The sequence below is a fragment of the Polyodon spathula genome, chromosome 20 (genome assembly GCF_017654505.1).
Source record: "Polyodon spathula isolate WHYD16114869_AA chromosome 20, ASM1765450v1, whole genome shotgun sequence".
In the NCBI taxonomy this organism is placed as follows: Eukaryota; Metazoa; Chordata; class Actinopteri; order Acipenseriformes; family Polyodontidae; genus Polyodon; species Polyodon spathula.
In genome coordinates this window covers 8,635,283-8,657,258 of record NC_054553.1, presented here as the reverse complement: position 1 = coordinate 8,657,258, position 21,976 = coordinate 8,635,283, and the positions used below count along the sequence as shown (strand labels likewise).

At 35.8% G+C, this 21,976-nt stretch overlaps 1 protein-coding gene across 1 annotated transcript in view; it reads left to right on the top strand.

Annotated features, from left to right (window-relative positions):
- The first annotated feature begins 757 nt into the window (after nt 1-757).
- mid2 (midline 2) overlaps nt 758-21,976 on the top strand; it is a 129,328-nt gene continuing 108,109 nt past the window's right edge. Inside the window, exon 1 of the mRNA XM_041220364.1 lies at nt 758-1,069. The gene's annotated coding sequence lies outside the window, so the exon portion shown is untranslated. The remainder of the gene's footprint in view (nt 1,070-21,976) is intronic.

Genomic DNA, 21,976 nt, shown 5'->3' with positions numbered 1-21,976 from the left:
TTTATTCCATACGATTTTATTATTAGTTTGTAACCTCATACCTATATGAATGCATGGCTATTTTACTGTTTTACTGTGATTTTCCCAGGCTTACACTGTACTTTGCATTAACCGTGGTTTACAGTAGTTTACCACGGTTTTCAACATGTGAATTCTACTGCTTCCTTGAACTAGGGTGGTCCTTGATGTCGATATTCACAACTTTCTGCAGGTGGTAGCTGGGACTTGTCTTCTTTAGTGCACAGTTACAAGAAGGTATCGGTTCTGTGGAATATAAGTACAAGAATGGTAAAGCATGGAAGAATTGGGGATACCACAGCTTTAAAACATGTATAGTGTGGTAATTATAGTGACTACAATGCAAATGACAAAGGTAACTATGTAATTGAACATTGTTACCAAGGTCCTAAGTTTAGGACCATTGAAACTACTTGAGCTTCTTAAGATTCTAAAAAGAGGTGACTTTTTAATGTTTTAGTACAGCCTGTCCCAGTTTCAAAATCAAATTTAAAAAAAAAAAAAATCGTGTGACTTTAAAAGAACATTAGGCTGACATCTGATAAGCTGTAACATGTACATAAAGCCACTTTCTGTGGAGCAGTCAGCGAGCTGGGAAAAGGCAATCAACGAAGGAAAAAAAAAGACAAGCGAGGACGTCTGTCGCATCCCACAAACCAGCTCAAGTGAAGCTGCGGTTTAATTGATCACAGCTGCTGGGGAGCTGAGAGGCATTCCGGTGGTTTAGTCACGTGCCCCCAGGGGGCGTGTGCTCTGGGAGTCAGGGCACCGAGGGATCGCGTGCGCTGTTTGCGAGGTAGGGTACGGACAGCTTACCAGAGTACTGCAAATTGCAACGAAAAACAAAGAACGGGATCATCATAGTTTGTTTAGAGAAGTTACATGTTTGTGACAGAGCTGCTATATAGTTCTAGGTGGGATTCTGACTCATCTTGTTGAGAATAGTGTTCGGGAAGGTGTTTCAGCAAACTTGGACTAATAATTAGGCTACCGGTGCATGCTTCGTGATACTGGGTCGAGTTTGGAGGAATACTACCGAGACAAAGAACAGGTAAGTGCAGCTATTCCGTTTTGTTCCGGCCGGAGTGGGTGTCCTTTTATTGTGACTAACATGTTTTAATTGTTGTTATGCTTCTGTGAACCAATGAAAAGGTAAATAAGTGCCTTTATTTGTCTTAGTTTTTGTTTGTTTCGTTTCTCGGCTTGATTTGTTGTCAATGACTTCTGCAACAAAATCCCCATGACAATATGCACATCTCTTAAACTGACAGTTAACCTCCTTGTGTGGGCATGGTTGCTGCCGGAAACTTCAGCAATAAATAAATAAATAAATTATAAATAAATAGAGCATCACTGGGCTTGACAGCTCGTGCTGTGATTTATTATTGCAAAACAGATTTGTGCGCCAGGATGTTGTTTGTTTTGCGTTTGTGCTGGCCATTACAATTGCGTCCATGTGAATGCGAGCAGAAGTTTTTAATGAGCACAACTTGTCAACCTGAAATTAACTCAAATAAATAAGAAACACGTGCTTTCAAAGAAACAAAGTTGAGGAACTTTCTTGCAGGAATTAGAAATAGCTGCTTATAGACGTGGCTAATAGCTACAGGAGTTATTACAACGCATCCTGACAAAACTCCTCCTCATATTTAGTAAACGCATAGATACCCATGTTTTAAATAGTTACTATGTGTAACATTTAAAAACCACAAGACAAATGCAAACACACAAACAGAGAAAACAAATGTTAAAAGCTGATAGCTTCAGTTATTAGTTATTATTCAGTTATTGTTGCATGTTCATGGATGGAAATAAGACACCCATTGCTTAGCAGTTTCATCTGTTACCGGTTTTACTATTAATTTATTAAGACATGCCTGGGATTGTTGCCTATACACTGGCTAATCAAGCTTGTATTAAAAATGAAGTTTATAACTTAGGTTCGGGAGGGTGGACAAACCTAGGTCATTCAATTATCCTCTCTTCATTTTTATATAGTGCCTTTCATAGTGGACCACCATCACAAAGTGTTTTACAGAGGTAGGCTGTGAAATGTGCATTGTATGCAGAGTCACTTACAATAGGAATTGGTGAAACTGCTATGCAATAGGAGTCTTATTCCATCCCTTGTGTTATTATATTTATAACTGTTCATTAATAGTAACTATTGACAACATATCCTGGTAGTTGATGAAACATTTTATTCCACTGGTCACATAAAAAAAAAAAAAAAAAAAAAAAAAAAAAGTGAATGGAAAACAAAACTGTCTAATTATTAAAAGAACCTAAAAGTTCCAAATGTTCCTGACTAGTTTTATAAAATCTGCTAAACTGAATAAAAAAATATAAAACGTGTTAAAAAAAGCACAAGGCTGTGCAAGTGTATTCAAATTCACCATCTCTACAATAGTGTAGAGCTTGCCATTAATCTGTAATTTATAAATTAATTGTAACAAACATTAGCTAGATGTCCACTGAATGTTCCTGGTGTGTGTGTTCTTTTCAGGAAATTAATAAGTAGCTTCCTCTATTCACCTTATGTATTGAACTAATTGAAACTTGCTTTATCACTTAAGATTATAATGGTAATGATCACATTTACGAACATTTAGAATCTATTATGATTATATATAAAAAAAATACTTTTTTTTTTTTAATATTAACATTACTTCTGCAGACTAAATCCGAATGTCAATTTCAGTAAACTGATTCTAATCTTCTTTCATTGTCTCATACTTACCCTAAACATCAGAACCTTGTCCTCATTTGAATCACCGTACTGGTGTTTCCCACCTTAGGTAAATTTCCAGTTTAGACCAAGTGCTATATGCCAAATAAGACTTGATCTTAAATGGGCTTGACTGTATTGCAAAATTAGGGGCAACATTTGTTTACCAGGATAAACTGCTTCAAAACGATCAATTTGAAAATCCATATGGGGGGTAGGCGGGGGAGAGAAAAAGCAACTGTTTTCTGCAAAAGAAAGAGATCTTACTGATCAGCAAATGACAGGACCTGCTTAGAATCAACCTAATTGTTTAATGGGGGCAGAAAATAGGTAAGCGCTACACAGCTTGCAGTACCTCGCTGGTGTGGCTTTATTAATCATTTACAAACAGCTGACAGCTTGCAAATGCCCCATGAGGATTTGATACAGATACTGTTTTACATGGCAACTGTGTCCCAGTGCATGATTTCCAGAAAGCATGGTGAGAATACTGAAACTTTTAAAAGATCATGTAGGATAAAGGGTAAGTGTGTGTGTGTATGTATGTATGTATGTATGTATGTATGTATGTATGTGTGTATATAAATTATAATATGTATTTAAGTTGCATTAGATTGCAACAGGGTGGAAGTAAACAAATTATATTATTTATAGTAAGATTTGGGAATAACATCCCCAAAATTTGTTGGAGACATTTGCTGATAAACTTAGAACCCATTTATCCCTTTTTTGTACTGAGCTTTTCAGTCAACTACTGATACCTGAATAATCCAAGCTATGGAAACAGAACTTGTTGAACGATGTGAGTAAGGAGAGCACTGCGTTGCTTATTCCTGAAGTACCACCCTGAATGTATTTGTATTTTTCATAATGAATTGTCTGACTTTTCGGCCTTGCCCTGACTTTTTTTTCCTGAGCCTATCACTCTTTAAATTGCTAGGCTAGGTGTCTAGTTCCTAGGCACCCACTGTGCCTGCTGGTTTTCATTCCAACTAAGCTCTCAATTACAGTACACCCTCGCAGTAACGCCCTTCGTTATTATGAACCTTTGGTTGTAACGAACCTGGTCCGAAAAAATAATATACTAATAATAATAATAATAATAATAATAATATAATAATATATATATAATATATAATATATATATATATATATATATATATATATATATAAAAAATTAAGAGACCATTGCAAAATTATCAGTTTCTCTAGTTTTACTATTTCTAGTTATGTGTTTGGGTAAAATGAACATTTTTGTTTTATTCTATAAACTACTGGCAACATTTCTCCCAAATTCCAAATAAAAATATTGTCATTTAGAGCATTTATTTGCAGAAAATGACAACTGGTCAAAATAACAAAAAAGATGCAGTGTTGTCAGACCTTGAATAATGCAAAGAAAATAAGTTCAGATTCATTTTTAAACAACACAATACTAATGTTTTAACTTAAGAAGAGTTCAGAAATCTATATTTGGTGGAATAACCCTGATTTTCAAGCACGGCTTTCTTGCGTCTTGGCATGCTCTCCACCAGTCTTTCACATTGATGTTGGGTGACTTTATGCCACTCCTGGCGCAAAAATTCAAGCAGCTCGGCTTTGTTTGATGGCTTGTGACTATCCATCTTCCTCTTGATCACATTCCAGAGGTTTTCAGTTGGGTTCAGGTCTGGAGATTGGGCTGGCCATGACAGGGTCTTGATCTGGTGGTCCTCCATCCACACCTTGATTGACCTGGCTGTGTGGCATGGAGCATTGTCCTGCTGGAAAAACCAGTCCTCAAAGTTGGGGAACATTGTCAGAGCAGAAGGAAGCAAGTTTTCTTCCAGGACAACCTTGTACTCTGTGTTTATCCAGGTTTTGCCCGGATGAAGTAGTTTTATTTTTAATATGACCGGAGGTGACACTGTTGGCCTACATCATACAGTAATGTATTGCCTGGCAGATTATTTCTGTACATGGTAATCCATCATTTGATCTGGAAGGAGCTGCCATCTATGATTCGAGCAGTAATTACTAAACCTTATAAATGCCATTAGGGTTGTGTTTGAAGCATACTGTGAGTGGACAGGAAGCAAGTGTAATAACAAGGCAGTTGTACTGTGAACCAATCTGTGGTTTCCTGCATGGATGGGGAAAGAAACATGGCTTGAGATTTCTTTTTGGCTAGAGATATAATTTAGATTTTGCTAGTTCTATGTAAAACATTATGATCTGAAACAGTGCATAATTTTTGTCCTTGAAAAATTATGCTCAGTTACCTTAAGATGCATCAGACATACTAATGACTAACACAATGGGCTTGGCAATTTGCTAGTTTCCAAAATGAAATATAGCCAGCAATTAGCTGCATTAATGTAAAATGCAAATCAGTATGTCAATTTCCCTGTAATTACAAAATGGATGAAGTGTTTAAAAATTGTTTAGGAATTAATATATTATATATATATATATATATATATATATATATATATATATATATATATATATATATATATATATATAATATAGTCCATTCGCTTTCTCAGAAACTGTAAAATATTAATGGTAATTTTTTTGGTTGTATAAATGGCAATTATTGGTAACTGACTCTCAAACTTTTTATTTCTTTTAAGAGACTTCCATTTTTATCCAACTATATTCAGAATGTGACCTCATTTGTAAGACAGGCCGCAATGTAAAGCCTGTAAAGGGGCATATAAAGTTCCAGAACTTTAATACAGATTGAGAATAAACCAAGCAAATATGGATCAATGTACGGTATAATGACTGAATCAGTCCAGTATTGCCATGTATACACGACTGAATGACAAAGTTACAAAAAAAGTGAACCTCTGCTTTTAATAAACTATTCTGATCAAGACACTCCACAGGTCAAGTCCTGTTTTTTTAATTTTTTTTATTTTATTTTTTTTATTTCTCCTTCCCAAAATTGTTGGAAGGAATAAAATAATGTTGTACAATGCAGCCAAGACATGTACTATTCATTTATTTAACCCACCCCTCATTTTTGTAGATTTCTGTGCTCTGAGTAATGCTATTCAAAAATGTTACATTCCTAACAACAACAGGCTGGTTATCTCTGGAAATGAAGTGCTACTGATTGTTGTGAGACATTGTGTTCTATTTGACTTTTAGATGCTTTAAAACCCTGAGCACTTACACAGCACAAAGCCAAAGCCTTTCTCATGTCTTTGTTAAACATGCTGGCATTGATGCAGATGATAGGAAACAGTTAAAAAAAAAAACATTTGAAACCCATGCTCTCTCGCATATGCTCCAATTTGGCATCCATTGGCCTTTACCAAAAGGGTTTCTTGCTATTTTTTGACTTGAGCTCAAATGAGTACCCTCGCTGGGAACTATCCTCACAAGCAGTACAGCTTGTTTGTGTCATATCCTCTGTTTATAGGGAGCACTTCCTACGGGATTTTGGTCAGACTTCATGATGAGATGTGTGTTTATTGCACAAGGGACCCATAGACGTGAACATCAACTTCTTTGTCAACAACAAGCCTGAACAGTTCCTGGATGCAGGTTACTTTTACCTCTATTATACTGTTAGATAGATTCACCACACAGCTTTCTGCTATTATGGAGCAGAAGTTTTCTGAAGTATTTTTGACATCTAATCTAGGTAATGACCACTCAAGTAAGTGTTATATTGCAGTGTGTGTAGGAGCCTGCAAATGGTGGGGGACTTAAATAAATAAATACATAAATAAATAAAACATATACACTGCTGTGCAAAAGTCTTAGACATGTTGCATTTTTCTACTCTGTTGCATTATGAGCATCAACAGTTTACTCAACGCCTCCCTACTGTTTTCTACTATTATAACAACCTTGACTTTGGCTTAAAGAAGGTAAAAAAAACATTAAGTGAAATAGATCGCATCACTATATTTTTCAACGTGTTGTATCTGAAGCATAATCAGCAAGTACAGAGAAACTGTAATTGACAAACCCAGGACTGGAAGACGCAAAAAGCTGTCTAACAAGAATGAGCAATACTTGAAGACAGTACTGTTAAAAAATAGAAAGAAGACAAGCATTGAATTGACAACAGAACTGGCAGAAGGCACAGGTGGTGTTGTCCATCAAATCAACAGTATGAAGGTCACCCTTGAAATCAGGACTTAAAGGATGTGTTGCAGTAAGAATACCAATGTTAAGAAAGGGGAACAAGACAAAAGGGATAAAATATGCACAAGAACACAGAAATTGGACTATGGAACAATGCTCAAAGGTGCTTTGGACTGGTGATGGATGGAAAACGACACCTGTGCCTTCTGCCACTTCTGTAAAAAGAGTGCTTTTTTTTGTTTGTTTGTTTAAATACTGGGAAGTTGTTAAAAAAAAGGATCATTTCTGCACTAGCCAACAAACTAGATCTTTAGATTGTGAGGTGAAACAGTTTAATCTTTGAAACCCCCTGGAAGGCCAAGCCAGTTCTTTTTATTTGCTGTGATGCATTCAAGTTAAATCCATTGAATATTTTCAAATAACAGCCCATGGTTGTCACAATGGTTATAGCCTTGGAGATGACAGAATTGAAACATGCTCTGCTGGGTACAGTTTGGACATGATGGATCTGTGAGGGAATAAGAAGGGTCCCTGTTGCTAACAGCTGGTAGCAATGTGTTTGTTTCATTAGGGATTTTAATACTGATTTAGGCTGACAGGGGTTTTGAGATATCCAATATGTTTCTCTTGATTTTATGACTTTATTTTGCAGGCCTGTTTTAATAGTAGTCTTTAAGAAGCCATGGGGTGTTTTCATGGGATACTGTATTTGGACAAACTGGACATTTTATGACAAAATTAGGGATGGGGTCTGATTTTCACAGTTGGAATAATGGATGTTTGGAGATTCGATTAGACATATATTAGTGTTCTACAACAATTGTCTAGTGGCACTGTGACACTTGCCCAGTATGTATGGAAGTAAAGCAGGTAAATTACTGTGTATGGTATATACATTCTATGCTGTAAACACAAATGCTTCCTGTTCCCAGAATAATCATTGTTTCTTGTGTTTAAAAAAAAAAGTGTGTGAAAGGATTATACTGTATTCATAATCGGTGGCAAGGAAATACCAAAATAAAATGAGGCATTTTATTTCAAACAGAGGGCCATATTCACAAAGGGTGTTTCCAGATGTTTAACTGGAGACGTGGCTAAGAGCAAATTGGAGCTAAGTGCTTCTGGCTAAAGGGTTTTCCACAAACACATTTTAAAACCCTTTTAGCCGAACGTGTCTAAATGTAAGATGCACACTCTTTATCTATGTTCTTGCAGATGCAAGTGGTTAGGCTTGCAGTCAAGTGTAAGCGGTTACAACGACATACTTGCAAATTCACCAAAAGAGCCCAGTCACTGCAGAAACGCAAGAGTGAAAGTAATGTTGAATGGAAATGAAAAAAGCTGTCCAGTTCCAATCAGAACATTTTACGTTTCAGGCAATGTTTCGGACATTTTAGTCCCTTCATTCGTCAGCAGCAAAGTAACAAATAAGTTAATAAATAAAAAAGGCTTGAAAACTTCACAAAATCAAATATAACTATAAAATAGGTGCTATATTGTACATGGAAACTCAACATGTACAAAATCTAGTAATTAAAAAAAAAAAAATGGAAACACATTTTTGCTTCAATAAAACTTTCCAGCTCTAAACTGAAGCAGGTAATAAGCAGCAAATGCAGTGAGGTGATCCCAGGGACTTCCAAGGGTTTTGAGGTGGAGGTGTTTGCACATATTACCACTGACTAATGGTAAATATACTATTAAATAATAATAAAGTAATTTTTTTACTAGTAGATTTTTATTTATTTACATTAGTAGAAAAGTAAAAAAATAAATAATGACTGAGTGTTTGTCTTAGTTATGTATAAATAAAGAGCTTAAAACAAAACTGAAACAAGCCTTACCCTTCTTTAACACATTCTATATTGGTTTAGTTAGCCACATCTAAAATTTAGAACAGACTTAAGTACATGCTTTATGAATAAGCGACAAAATAACCAACTGATTTAAGAGCTAAACATGTTTTATGAGTTTGACCTAGAGCATTTACATAGTGATGCACAAAGCCTCTTGAATATGTAGCTTGCTAGTTCATTTATGCAAACTGCATTAATTCTCCCTTTAGAATTGCGTCGTGTAACTTCATGTCCTTTGTGATTTTTACTTTCTGACCTTTCAATATGTGACTTTGTTTTATGGGAATTTCAAATATGAGTCAAGGCCACATGCTAATAGTCAGAATATTGACTACATTTGAGGAATACATTGAGGACATGCAGTCTATATACAAACTATTAGATTATTTGACTGAACACTTTTTCTCCTATAACCCTCCAGTGACAAACTCATATCCTTTAAATGTGCATGTCAAATCAGTCACTTCAAGAAGGTTTCTGACCTGACCTTTTCCAATTTAGTTTGGCAGAGATGTTGATACCATAGAGAGAAAAGATTTCCCCAGGTTTCAAGTCTTTAGGTCAAACGTGTTTATGTGAGGTCACCACATATTTGATCCGAAATGGCTCCTAGATCAATGACATAAAAGTACCGATAACGTTTGTTTTTAATGCTATAGTAAAAAGTAAACTATTGCTGGAAAGCACTCTTTGTGCAATTTTGGATGGCCAAAATCAAGGTTAAATCAAGATACTGAAGTTCACACCATCCTCTGTTTGTACCAAAATCTACTCTGTACTTTTGCAATTAAGCAATTATGCTAATAAGTTGGCACGTTTAACAAATAAACATCTTTGGTTGATAGATTCATACTTCTGTACTTTTATACTGTATAGTTACAAATATAAAACATAAAACTCTGTTCAGAATTTCCTTTTGTAGTAAATTCAGCAATGCAGGGACTGCTAATTCCCCATCGTGTTAATTCAAGCTTCTACATTTGAATGCAGAACACATTCCCTGCCAAATAAAAAGAGCAGTGTTTGTGGCAAAATGCCACCATGCCTCAGAATCCAGGAAGATGCACCTCATGTCTTCCATCTTGGTTTTATTTTACTGCAAAAACTAACATAATTGTTAGGTACGGAAGTATAGTACAGTATGGTTTTTTTTTTTTTTTTTTTTTTTAATGCTTAATGTTCTGATCAACAAAACAGAAATGAAACCTGAGAAACTCTGGGTCCTCTGAAAAATCCTGAGAACTATGTAATATGTGTATAAAACAGAAGCTTCAGTCAATTATTAAGCAGTTCAACAATACAAACCAGACTGCTTGCTGTTACAATACCAAACGTTTGGTTGTGCACTATAGTATGGTACTAATACCCTGCCTGTCATCCGTCAGTATCTGACTAAAAAAAACAAGCAAAATAAAGTAAACACTCCACGATTTCCATGTTTTACTATATTTATTTAAAGAAGGCATATTTTTACATTTAGTGAGTATGCTGACACCCTGACAAGCATCATGCATCAGATATAAGGATTGTAAGAAATGGTCACTGCTGAATTTTGCATTTAGTGTGTGTTCACTTACTGTAAAACCTAAAGTAAGTATTTTGACAATGACAATATACATTTCAAACAGCATTTTTGTTTTTTGTTTTTTTGTAGTTCCTGTCTGTCCATCTTATCTGTCATTTAAACCAGTGGAGCTGTAGTAAGAGCTTTGCTGCTGTCTGATTTTGACACTGTTTACACTGAGATAGTCTAGTTCCAAAATGATCCCTGTTGTCATGACAAAAGCATATAAAGAAAAATACAACCTGGCAGCTCTTCTAAGCAAATTAAATATGTTCCTACAATTTCCAGAACCTAGCTCTACCACATACATCTCACGACAAGGTTGAGTCACATCTTCTTATTACAGGGTAACCAAGTCCTGCTTAAGAACATGCTGCATTAAATGCAATCCCTGGTATTATAATTAAGAGTGATCTCCATGGAGTAGAACTCCTCAGGAAATCATAATTGCTTGATGATTGTAGATTTTCAAAAGTCATCACTTGGGTTGGTCCCTGGCGGACATCTAAAATGTTTGACAAGACAAAAGCAATTTGAGAAATCCTCAGAGTAATACTGCAGCTTCATTGCTCCCCTATCTGAGGTTTAATATTCATTAGTCCTACTGTATGGATCATTATCTATTTACTGTTCATATAAGACAGATTACACTTTTTTTTTTTCAGAATGAACAACAAACTCTGTCTTGACTCGTCTCAAAATTGACATGTTGCATCCAACATCCGAGTGCAGTATGTGTTCTCAAAATGAGCTTGCTATGCTTCGTTTTCTTTGTGGGTCCACTTCGTCAACTCAGCAAAACCCCAGACCATGACTACTAAATGTCACCTCTCATATGATGATTACATGCGGAATGACAAAAATGCTAACTTGTCTTTATGACAAGCTGGCTAATGCAAAGCCTAGCAGACACCAGTGGGCTCTATTAGTAGCGATGACACAGGCTTCCCTTAGGCTAGACCTTCAAGTGACCTAGCCCTCAAATGATGCATGAGAAATAGGCTGCATCATTTTAATTTGGAAAAGATGAGAACATTCTCTTTTATGAGAACATCAATGCACCAATTCATTTAATATGCTGATTTTTTTTTTTTTTTTAAATACAAGTAGCGATATAATTTTCATCAAAGCTCTGGGCAATACAAGATCTTATCTTGTGAATATCTCTCATGTACAGTGACTAGCCAGATTGTTGGCACTGCAGTGAGTCACTTAAAACATACTTGTGTTGTATGAATCATATTGGTTGAATAATCTTTTCCTAATACTTCTATTATTTGTGTGGCGTGTGTGTGTGTTTTTTTTTTTTTAACCCAGTATTTTTTGTTGTTTTTATCATATTTAAGCTTAAAATGCTTTAAACTCTGACAGATCTAAATCCTGCCTGACAAGTTTAATAATAATAATACTACGTATTTTTATGTCGCACTTTTCATAGTGGACCACCATCACAAAGAGCTTTACAAGATATGAAATTAGGGTGTGTGAACTATGCATCAGCTGCAGAGTCACTTTCAACATCTCACCTGAAAGAAGGATCACAAGGAGGTTAAGTGACTTTCTCAGGGTCACACAATCAGTCAGTGGCTAAGCTGGGATTTGAAAAAGGTACCTCCTGGTTACAAGCCTGTTTCTTTAATCACTGGACCACACAGCCTCCTATTAAGCAAAATTAACAGTGATTTTATGAAACTAATTCATTTTTTGATCAATGAAGGGTGAATTTAGGATGGAACTGTATTGTCTAATGTTCAATCATAATGGTGCTGTGAAATATTGAATTATCTGAATTAGTTTTACAGGAAAAATACAATGTTGTTGATAGATCAGTATAAGACAAAAATTATATGGCTCTGCTACAGGCAGACCCTAAGCCAGTTTGTATTTATTTATTTTTTATAAATTTAGTTGTCTCCAATTTTTTACCCTGGTTTTTCTCCCCAATTATTATGTGTATCCTCGGCTCACTGCTCACAACCCACCTCCTCCTCCTTTAAGAAAAAAGCGATTTACTGTAGTCCAGCGAAATTGTTTTAACTTTGTAGCTGTAGCAAGCCTTTGATTATGCGCATAAAAAAAATACATCAAATTCAAGCTTTTTATTTTTTTATTTTTTTTTTTACATTCGACTTGTGGTAAAAGCTGGAACAAGTTGTACCTGGAATGGCAAGCTAATGAATTATACAGCTGAGAGTTCCACACACTTGAATTTAATCACAGTAATCCACTGCACAAAAAAAAAATACATAATAAGCTGTGTATTTTACCTGTCTGGGAACTGCCAGAAACACCAATGATCCTTATGATTTCTCAGTGCTTTCTTAGTCCTATCAGTTTACCTATTTGTTAACCAAAGTTTGAAAGGTAAATCTATATAATACAATATTCTGTGTTTGGAGAGAGTCTGGATGTTATAGGCACATTATTTTATATATATATATTATATGCAGCCTATTGTTAAGTATATTTAGGGTTTGAGTTTAACTGATAATAACTACTGAAAAAACACCCCCGAATGAACATTAAACCGATAAACATAGGTTTGGCAATATATTTTAAATTTCAGTCACATACTACTGCCTTTCAACATAAAGAAAACGGGTTTCAGAAGGCGGGTAGTGTGCAAAGACATTGAAACTGACCGATCATCCAAAAATATTGTAAATATAGAACTGCTGTACAGTTATGCTTCTACTAATGCATATTAAAGTTTTTATTGTGTACAACTGCACTTATTATTATTATTATTATTATTTTATTATTATTATTATTATTATAGCTAGATACATGTCAAACCTTAATCGGAGTACAGTGATGACTGTTTAGTAGTAGGAAAAAAAATGTAAATAACGTCTTGTATGCTGAGATGAATTACTACAGTACGCTATGGCCACACGATCGGGTGGGCAGAAAAAAAAAAAAAAAACATGAACTGTGTATGCAGTGTGATAGATATGCTTGCGGTAATGGGCGTACAATTAAATCTGTTACTTATCACAATTCTCAGATTCAAAGTACATGCATTCTACATTGCCAGAATCCTAATGTGGACATCCCCACATCAACACAGTAAGTTAACTTTTGTATATGTATTAGTGAAACGTACATTCAATGTATTATATAAACTAAAAATGTATGTGTTTGAGTGGTGTTTATTTTTAATAACCGATTTTGCCAAATAATAATAAACCGATAAACCCCACCCTGAACTGAACAAAAAATAAAACCGCAAAATTCAAACCCAAAGTATATTACATCTGCAGCATTGGAATAATACACATTGTTTGTGGTCAGTAAAGCAAATAAGAATCATTTTTGTTTGATTGTAAGACCAAATTTTTGCACAGTAGTTCAAGGTAACGTTACAGTTAAAATGTAAGGCTGTAGTTAATGCATACCTGTCACAAAGACGGCCGAAGTGGGTGGTGTCAGAACCAGGAAAAGGAATGAATGACAGAGAGGTGTGGTTTGGTGGAGCTGAATGTTTCGCTCAGCATTTAATAAACAGAACAGAAAACAAAAAGGTTGTACAAACAAACACAAACACAGCACACGTCTCCAAAACAAAGAGACAAACAAAATGGACTAATACTAAACAAAAATATGGTGAGCAGATATTTTACTATTCTTATTATAATTACAATTACTACCTCCGTCTCCTATCCCGTTCTCCACTCACCGAACACCCAACCACGAGTGAGTAAAACGTGCATCTATATATACTGTTGTGCTGGGATTCAATTACTAATTAATTATTCACTTGAATCCCAGCATGTGAATTAATTATATGAAACTTCGTGCTCACATATTAACTACTTTAAATGTACGTGAAGTGATGTACAATCCCGTGCCTAAATACAAATATACATTTTAAACACTTGTGTTACACAGACCCATTTATATCCCGTATACCAATGACTGTACACCAGCATTTAACAAACCACATGCAACATAACACATAATATACACAGAGGCGGGCACTTCGTCACAATACCCCATAAGTTAGCATTAAAGTATGTAGTATTTAGTGAAAGTAACATCAAGGTAATGTTATGTTTTACTCGCCCAAAGTAAATTTTACTCCCATAGTTGTGTAAATTGGAAAATTACTCAGTGACCCAACCCTTATCAGGAGCAGTGTATGTGATAGTAATTGCCCCATGCTGGGTAGGCAGTGATTACTATCAGTTTTTATCATTTTTCTCCGTATCAAAGCCAACACTTTATGAATCCCAGGTAAGTATTTGTGATTCATTTCCCTTGGCACAATCTGATGCTGTGCACTGGGAACTTGGTAACGGGACAAATAGTAAGAGAGCCATTATTTCAGACTATTTAAAGTGGCAAGCGAGGAAAATTAGGCTGGCAGGTCCTGAACTGAACATTCATGGTCTGCAGTATACCCTCAAGCTGTTACCACCCGGGAGTCCCCAAATAGAAAGGAACAATGATGTGAATCCATTGCAGATTCTGGCAGTGCTCATTTTGGCAAACCTTTCGGAAGTTGCATCAAAAAAAAAATCTAATCAGAGTACGATGTTGATTTTCTAAACTAATGCCTTACTCTTGCACTCCTTATAATTTCAGGAAGGCAAAGGTGTCCCTGAGATTGCAGGGTATTCAGTGATCTGCCTCTGACTTTAAGTGTTTCCTGACCTTTTATGGCAAAACAATTATCTTCAGCAGTTGCCTGTTATACATGCCTGTACTCTGAACTAATCCAGGGTGCAGTGTCTCTTACGGCTGTTGTCCCAAGATTTCATGGAATAAAGGCCTTGGCATTGTAATGTGTAGTGATTGGAGGAATTATATATTCAGCTCACCTGAAAGCCATGAGCTGCTACCAACAACAGTGTACAAAACAGAAAAAAGCAAAAATAAACACTGCGGGGGGAAAAAAAAAAAAGGGTTGTGGTGAACACGGCTGTGCGCTGCTTCAGCTACAAAGGAGGACCTGCTGACACACCCTTCCTAACTAAATACTTTTCAAGTGTGATTTTAAAAATCCCCAAACTATAACCTGATCTTTTTCAATGAATTAAACAGCAAAGCCCCAATCCCAGTTGTACACTCAAGTGATTGATGTTTAAAAACAAACCTTTTTATTTTTTTCTGTGTTTGCTTACTGCAAAGCCTCTTTGTTGACACTGTAGTACAGACCAGGGTGGTCTGTCAGGGGCACCTTTTTAAACGAGGCGCTCCATCAGGATACACCCACCAGCTGACCAGTCCCCCGTTGTGAATCCCTGTAAAGATCACACAGCTGGAAGCATATCACTGTTACAAAAACACATTTAAAATTGGGAAACCAAACCTCTAATCCTACTTCTAAAATTAAAGTTTAAGTCTCAACAGTTGATGTCTGTTGCAAACATTGCCTATGGCTTAGCATCTGTGATTTATGCAATGCAAATGATTTACAGTAACCATTTTTTCCCCCCAATATTTCTTCAGGATGAAAGTGAAATGAATTGATAATTTAAGTTGTTGTTTTTTTTTTTTTTTTTTTTTTTTAAATCTAAATATCAACTTAGATTTTCTGTGTGAAAATGCAGAGGAATCGGATAGGCTTGAATCTTGAAGAAGGAAGCTCAAATCTATTTCATGGCTTTTGGGTTCCCAGCATGCGAGTTCATGCATTAGCCTTCTGCTCTGCTTTGATAATGCATTAATGTCATTACAATTTGCACTTGGCTCTATTCCTACCATATGTACCCGTCAGAAAATGAGCAGAAAGTGAACATCTATTGTATTGATGTGGGCCTGATTTAACAGTGTGCCTTCAGAGCGTATTCCATTAACAGAGGTAATAGGGCTAATATTGGTATGCTAGCTATAGATTTCAATAAGAGGCTGAACTAACACCATTGCAGGCGTCAATACCACATATTCTAGAAATCTATAATTCAGCACTGAGGTTATTATATGTGAAATATTTTTGGTCATTTAAATATTACTCCAGCGACTAAAGATCTGAACAGTTGCATAGGGAGGACTGCAAAGCTGTTCTTCCTTAATCCCTCTCACACCCTCAGAAGTAACTGTAGGGTTTAAATCATTGATAGTTGTAGTTAAGTTTTCATGATAGAATGGGTAAAAAAACAAAAGGGTCACCTTCTATTACATCAGGCATTGGGTAGGGCTGCACTTGTTAAGACTCCTTGTCATCACATCTGTAACTTTAAAAGAGTGTGTCGTTGAAGAGTTAATCCAGCCCAGAGATTTTTCAGTACAGACGACAGATGCAAAGCCTTGCTCAGGGCACATTTGCCCTGGTTTTTAAGGGTCCATTGCAATGCTGTAGAGACATAAGGGCTTTTATTGTTGACATTCAGAGATAAAACCAATAGTTTTCCTCTGCATTGATTCCTGTTAAGTGTTGTGGTATTCAATATGTGAACCACATAACTGGAAGATATTGCAATATATTTTAACCAAGCTGACAAACTACAGATGAATCCTACAATTACAACTACCCAATCTCTCTACATAATTGGCTGTAAACCTCACTCCTATTATATTTAAAAAATGAACATCTGTCAGATACATAAAAACAAGAGTTGTATTTAAGTTTTTTTTTTTTTTTTTTTTTTTTTTTTTCTGGCAGCATTAAAACTAAAGGCTAAAGGGGATATCGCAGGTCTGTTTCTATGACACATATTCCATGATCTACTTCATGGACACTCTGTAGTCTTTGAAGAAAATGCGCCAATATTTCTTGTAACTAAGCAACCACACATACTTGAATCTAGCCATCCTTGTCATGAGTTATATTTACAAAAGTCTCTTGCTTCCCCTTTTTTTTTTCTGACTACACTGTGGTTTGTGGACAGTGTTATAAAATAAGATCTTTTAATTAACAATAACAGAGCCAGAATCTCATCCAATAATCCAAAACAGTTTACTTTTGGGTTCCAGTCAAATTAATTTGGTACTCCAAATACTGGTTCCAAGTTCATGCTGATTCTGGAGTGTTAAGTGTTTTTCAGATAATTATGTAACCACAGAGGGTCCAGGGTCAATTCAGCATTTTATTTAAATTTCTTGTTTGTTTTGCCTGGCCTTTTATTAATTGAGTACATCTGCCTGTCATTGAAAAAGTACTCAAAATGTGTAGTGCTTAAGTATTCAATTTTTTATTATTGTTATTATTATTAGAAATATACACTCCACTCTAACTATATTTCATATTCAGAGAGCAGTACATTTGGATTAGATGCCCATTTGAACCAATCTGACGAAAAGGCGCTTTGTGAAGTTTATTTATTTTTTTACCTCAGCTAGCCCGCTGATCATCAATCCCAGTCGGCAAAGTAAAGCAGCATTCTAAAGCCAATTTATTTTTCTCATTACTGCTTATTGAAGCATTCATCCTCGTTAGCTAACCTTAACTATGTTCCTGCGTATCGGCTCAAAATTTATCATTAGCTTTTGAGGTTGCTGAGTGTGCTTCATTTCAGACCTTATTATGGCACTCAATCAGACAGAAGAAAATTGCACCATTGGGCTCGGTGAGAGCTCACACCATGGCGGATAATGCTTTACGGAAACGGTCTGCTTGACTCTATCACCATGGCTGATTCTGTCTTCACTGATCAATAACTCAAGGATATTCTTTAAGCATTTTGGCTTTTTATGTAAACCTTGATGTTAAATTTAATAACGGACAGCAAGTTAATATAGGAAGCAAAAAAAAAAAAAAAAAAAACACGCTGCCACAGTGTATTGCAATGCCTCTTCATTCCAAACCTCCAGTGTCTGTGAGTCATAGAATAATCTTTTAAGAGACTCCAGTGTCATCATGATCGTGGTTATGTTTGTCTTAAGGGCTAATTTTGCAGAAAGTCATCCAAACAGTGGCAGTGAATGAAGTAATGATGTATCTAGCTCCTGCATTTCTGTATAACTGTGGGTAAGATTGACTTGTCACCTGCGCTACTGTATACGGAAGAGCTTCATTTACAGCTGCAAAACATAATTGCACTGTTCCATCATATTCCTAAAAGATGAATCCCAGTATTATATGTTCCCAGACCTCCGATGAAGTGATGGTCTAGCTTTCCATCTAACATTGCTCTTTAAGTACTGTGGCACAGGTGGGAGAGGGAGAGAAAATGTAGTCCAGGAGGGGTTCAGAAAGACTACATTTCCCAGAATGCTACAAGAGGGAGCCAGGATGGGATTCACCTGGCTCCAAATGATGACTGCATTTAACCAGTGAAAATCCACCTTTTGGATTGTGTGTGTAGTGTTCTCTCTCTCTCTCCCTCCCTCCCTCTCACCCTCTTACCAGGGCTACAGTACCTAGCAGTGTTTTTTGGTGAAAGATGACAACAGACATTTTTATGCTGAAACTAGAACCAAAATTAAGAAAAGGGATGAAAACAATATGCACATTTTATTAATTGTTTAACTGTAGCTGTAAAGCTAACGTTGGGTAGTCTTTGTTATCCTTAATGAGTCCGTAAATCGGGAAGTTCCAATGACTAATGTGTGCTGTCACGTGATGCTGGGACAAACACGCTGCTAAAATTATATACAGTGTTGTTGCTGTAGTTTGAATCACAAAACTGTCAAATCTTGTTGGAAGATCTTGCATAGATATAACTTGCCCTGTTTGTAAGCAAGGATACATTAATCAGAGTGGCATAAATGTTAATTAACAATAAACTTCTGAAGGACTTAAATACTCGTTGTTTCTTGCAAGGTTTTTTTGCAATTGCAAATACTCAGAATAAGGCCATTTCACTCAATGTTCAATATTTGTTTTAAACAAGTAATGATACCATAACAAAATGCAAATGTCAGAATAGTACTCATTTTTATATTTACTATATGCTGTGATTTCTGAAGAAAAACACCTGCATTACAACTGTCAAGGGTGTTGGGTCACCCAGAAACTTTAAACACATAACATTTTTTCTGTCACCTGCAAGCTAATTTGATAAATCTGCAAATAAATAACTTTGCTGGCAACAACCTTTCTGCAAGGTCAGCAATATATGTTTCATTGTTAGTATTAGAGTGGGTTTGACACTTCATAACTGAACAGTGTGTGAGCAGGGAGACTGTTTTGCTGAAGGCCAATTAACACAAGTGAAGGGAAACAAATGAACAGCAACAGGACAACTAAGGCCCATTAACTTTGGTATTGATTCCCACTGTGTTTCTGTAACACACTGCACATAAAATAAAAAAAATTAAAAAAATTACAATGTATAGTCCTATTTCTATTCTCCATGGTTTTATGTTTGTCCTCTTCATTCTTAATAACGGCTTGTGAAAGCCTTGGCTGTCGGTGGTACTAAACTAACATGAACACAACATGAAGAATGTGTGCCCGTGACCTTAAGTTTAACCGAGAAACCGGTAGCTGGTTATTCCAGCCTGCCTGATTCAGAACATTTGCTTTCATGGAGGGAATGCTTAATTTCATTTACCTCCCCACGATGATTTCTCAATATTACTTGAAGGAGGACCTTGCAGGTTCACCCGCCTATACTGTGAAGGTAATAGGTAATCACTGCTGTTTTATAAAGTGAACATCACAGAGCTGCGTTTAATTTATGAAAAATGGAGGTCAAATGGCTCATTTTAGGAAGGTAGCGGTTTGACTAATACCTCAGACGGCACCGTCTTGTAAACTGTCCTGCTGAAAAAGCTGTGATAAGTTAAAATAAAAATGAAAATGCTGTGGCACAGGCAGCAGTGCAGATTGCAGCCTCAACTTTAAAGCTTAGTGAAGTAGTTCTCTATTCTAGTCCTGAAATTCAGTCCAGGTGTTTTAACCAAGAACATTCTGTATTTTGTTTTAATCCACACTGATTTTCTGGTGCACATATTAAGTGATCAGGTTGTAGCTCTGTGATTGAAACAAAGGACAAGCCTTAATTAGCAGGAGGAGCGGAAGGATTAAAGACAGTTGCTTGTACATGTAACTTCATCATTACAGTGGAAGGTACTGTACAGCTATGGCCAAAAGTTTTGCATCACTCTAGAATTAACTAATTAATTTGCTTCATAAAAATCCTGCTAAATAATGTTCCTTTAACATATTAAAGGAACATTATTCTGACAAAGTGAAAAATGTGACATTTCAAAATCTAACATGAAGTACTGTACCAGTGTTATGGCTTCCGATAGATTTTTGCAATGTAATTTTTCAGTTTCTTTGATTACATGATGTTAATGTAAAGATTTAAAGAATGTTCATATAGTTTATTTTTTATTATTCTGTCTCAGTCCTCAAATTCCAGGTGATGCAAAATGTATCTTTGTATCTGGAAGCAAAGTAAACATTGTCTTTGGAAATGTACACTTAAACCAAGTGTAAAATATAACCAATAAACCACAGGAGCCTTAACAAAGGGAAAGACGGACAATTGATAATATTGAAAATGTAAAGAAGTACTCTAAAGCCACCTCTCACTGTTGTGCATTTGTTATCCAGTATGAATACCAAACCTCTGAGCCATTCTGCCTCCAAAAGGCTGTTCCAGTCCCCTGTTAAAGGATTGTGTTTACCTCCTGGTCACTAGATGGCACTGTTTCTGTATATTCTCCCATTAGACATATATTAAGGGAAAAACTGCCCTATTATTTCTACTGGGACCTCTGCAGAGAAGTCACATTTCCTCTTCACACACAATTTTGATAAAATAGGGTTGGTTGGTTTTCTTCTCCCACATTTTTGTGTCAGACGACAGTTGAGGGAATAGTTCACAAATGAAATATTCTTTTCAAACATTGAATTGTGTGTGTGTATATATGTATATATATATATATATATATATATATATATATATATATATATAATGAGAACTCTCATGTATTTACAGTAATGAGGATGCTTATATTTGAAATCCAGTAAATCTGTTTTCCTTCGCCAGTGAAAATATTTTTTAAAACTATTACAGACAGTCAATCACCCTTTTTAATGGCTTGCAATGAAATTTTCTCTGCAAACTTTAATTGTGAAATTCAACCAGAGTGAATTATCGGCAGTTCATGCTGTATACTGGTGACCCAAGACAGTCAGTCAGTGCTTTAACTGAGTTCCCAGAGGATTGGTGCTGTGAAAGAAACATTATACTGTACATTCCATCTACATAGGAAGAAGCAATCTTGCTGCTTCCCAATGTAGGAATTTTGAATGCAGTAAGCCAGGTTCTAGCATTTCTTCTTGGAATAGCATTCATTAATCATGCCTGTAAAAAGGCACAGATTCTAAAACTGTAGGTAGGTTGTTTATTAGGCCTGAAACAATTGTGAAATGTATAGGTCATCCATTGCCTCTCAAAGGAGAAAACAACTCCTGCTCCTTAGAACATCCATGCAGGAGATTACAAGAGCGTTTTCAATGCAGATTTCTCCATTGTTCAATACAACATGCTTGTATATGTTAAGACTAGGCCTTCCCATGCATTCCTAGTTGTTTCATGCATTCTTTTTTTATAAACGTTTTAATCTTTGACTTGATGTCTTGAGGATCTTTAGGCCTTCAGCATCGGATGAAGAGATTTTTTTTTTTTTCATAAACGGTCATGTACACATCTGAGGAAAACTTTAATAAACCTGTACAATTTTTTTAAGTTTGAGTAGATATGAAAGAAATATATAATTCAAGAAAGATGAGGAATAAAGGTACAGTGCGTGTCATGGCATTATAAGTTACCTTGTGATTTTTAATTTAAAAGTTCAGCTCTAAACTTATTTAACAGACAG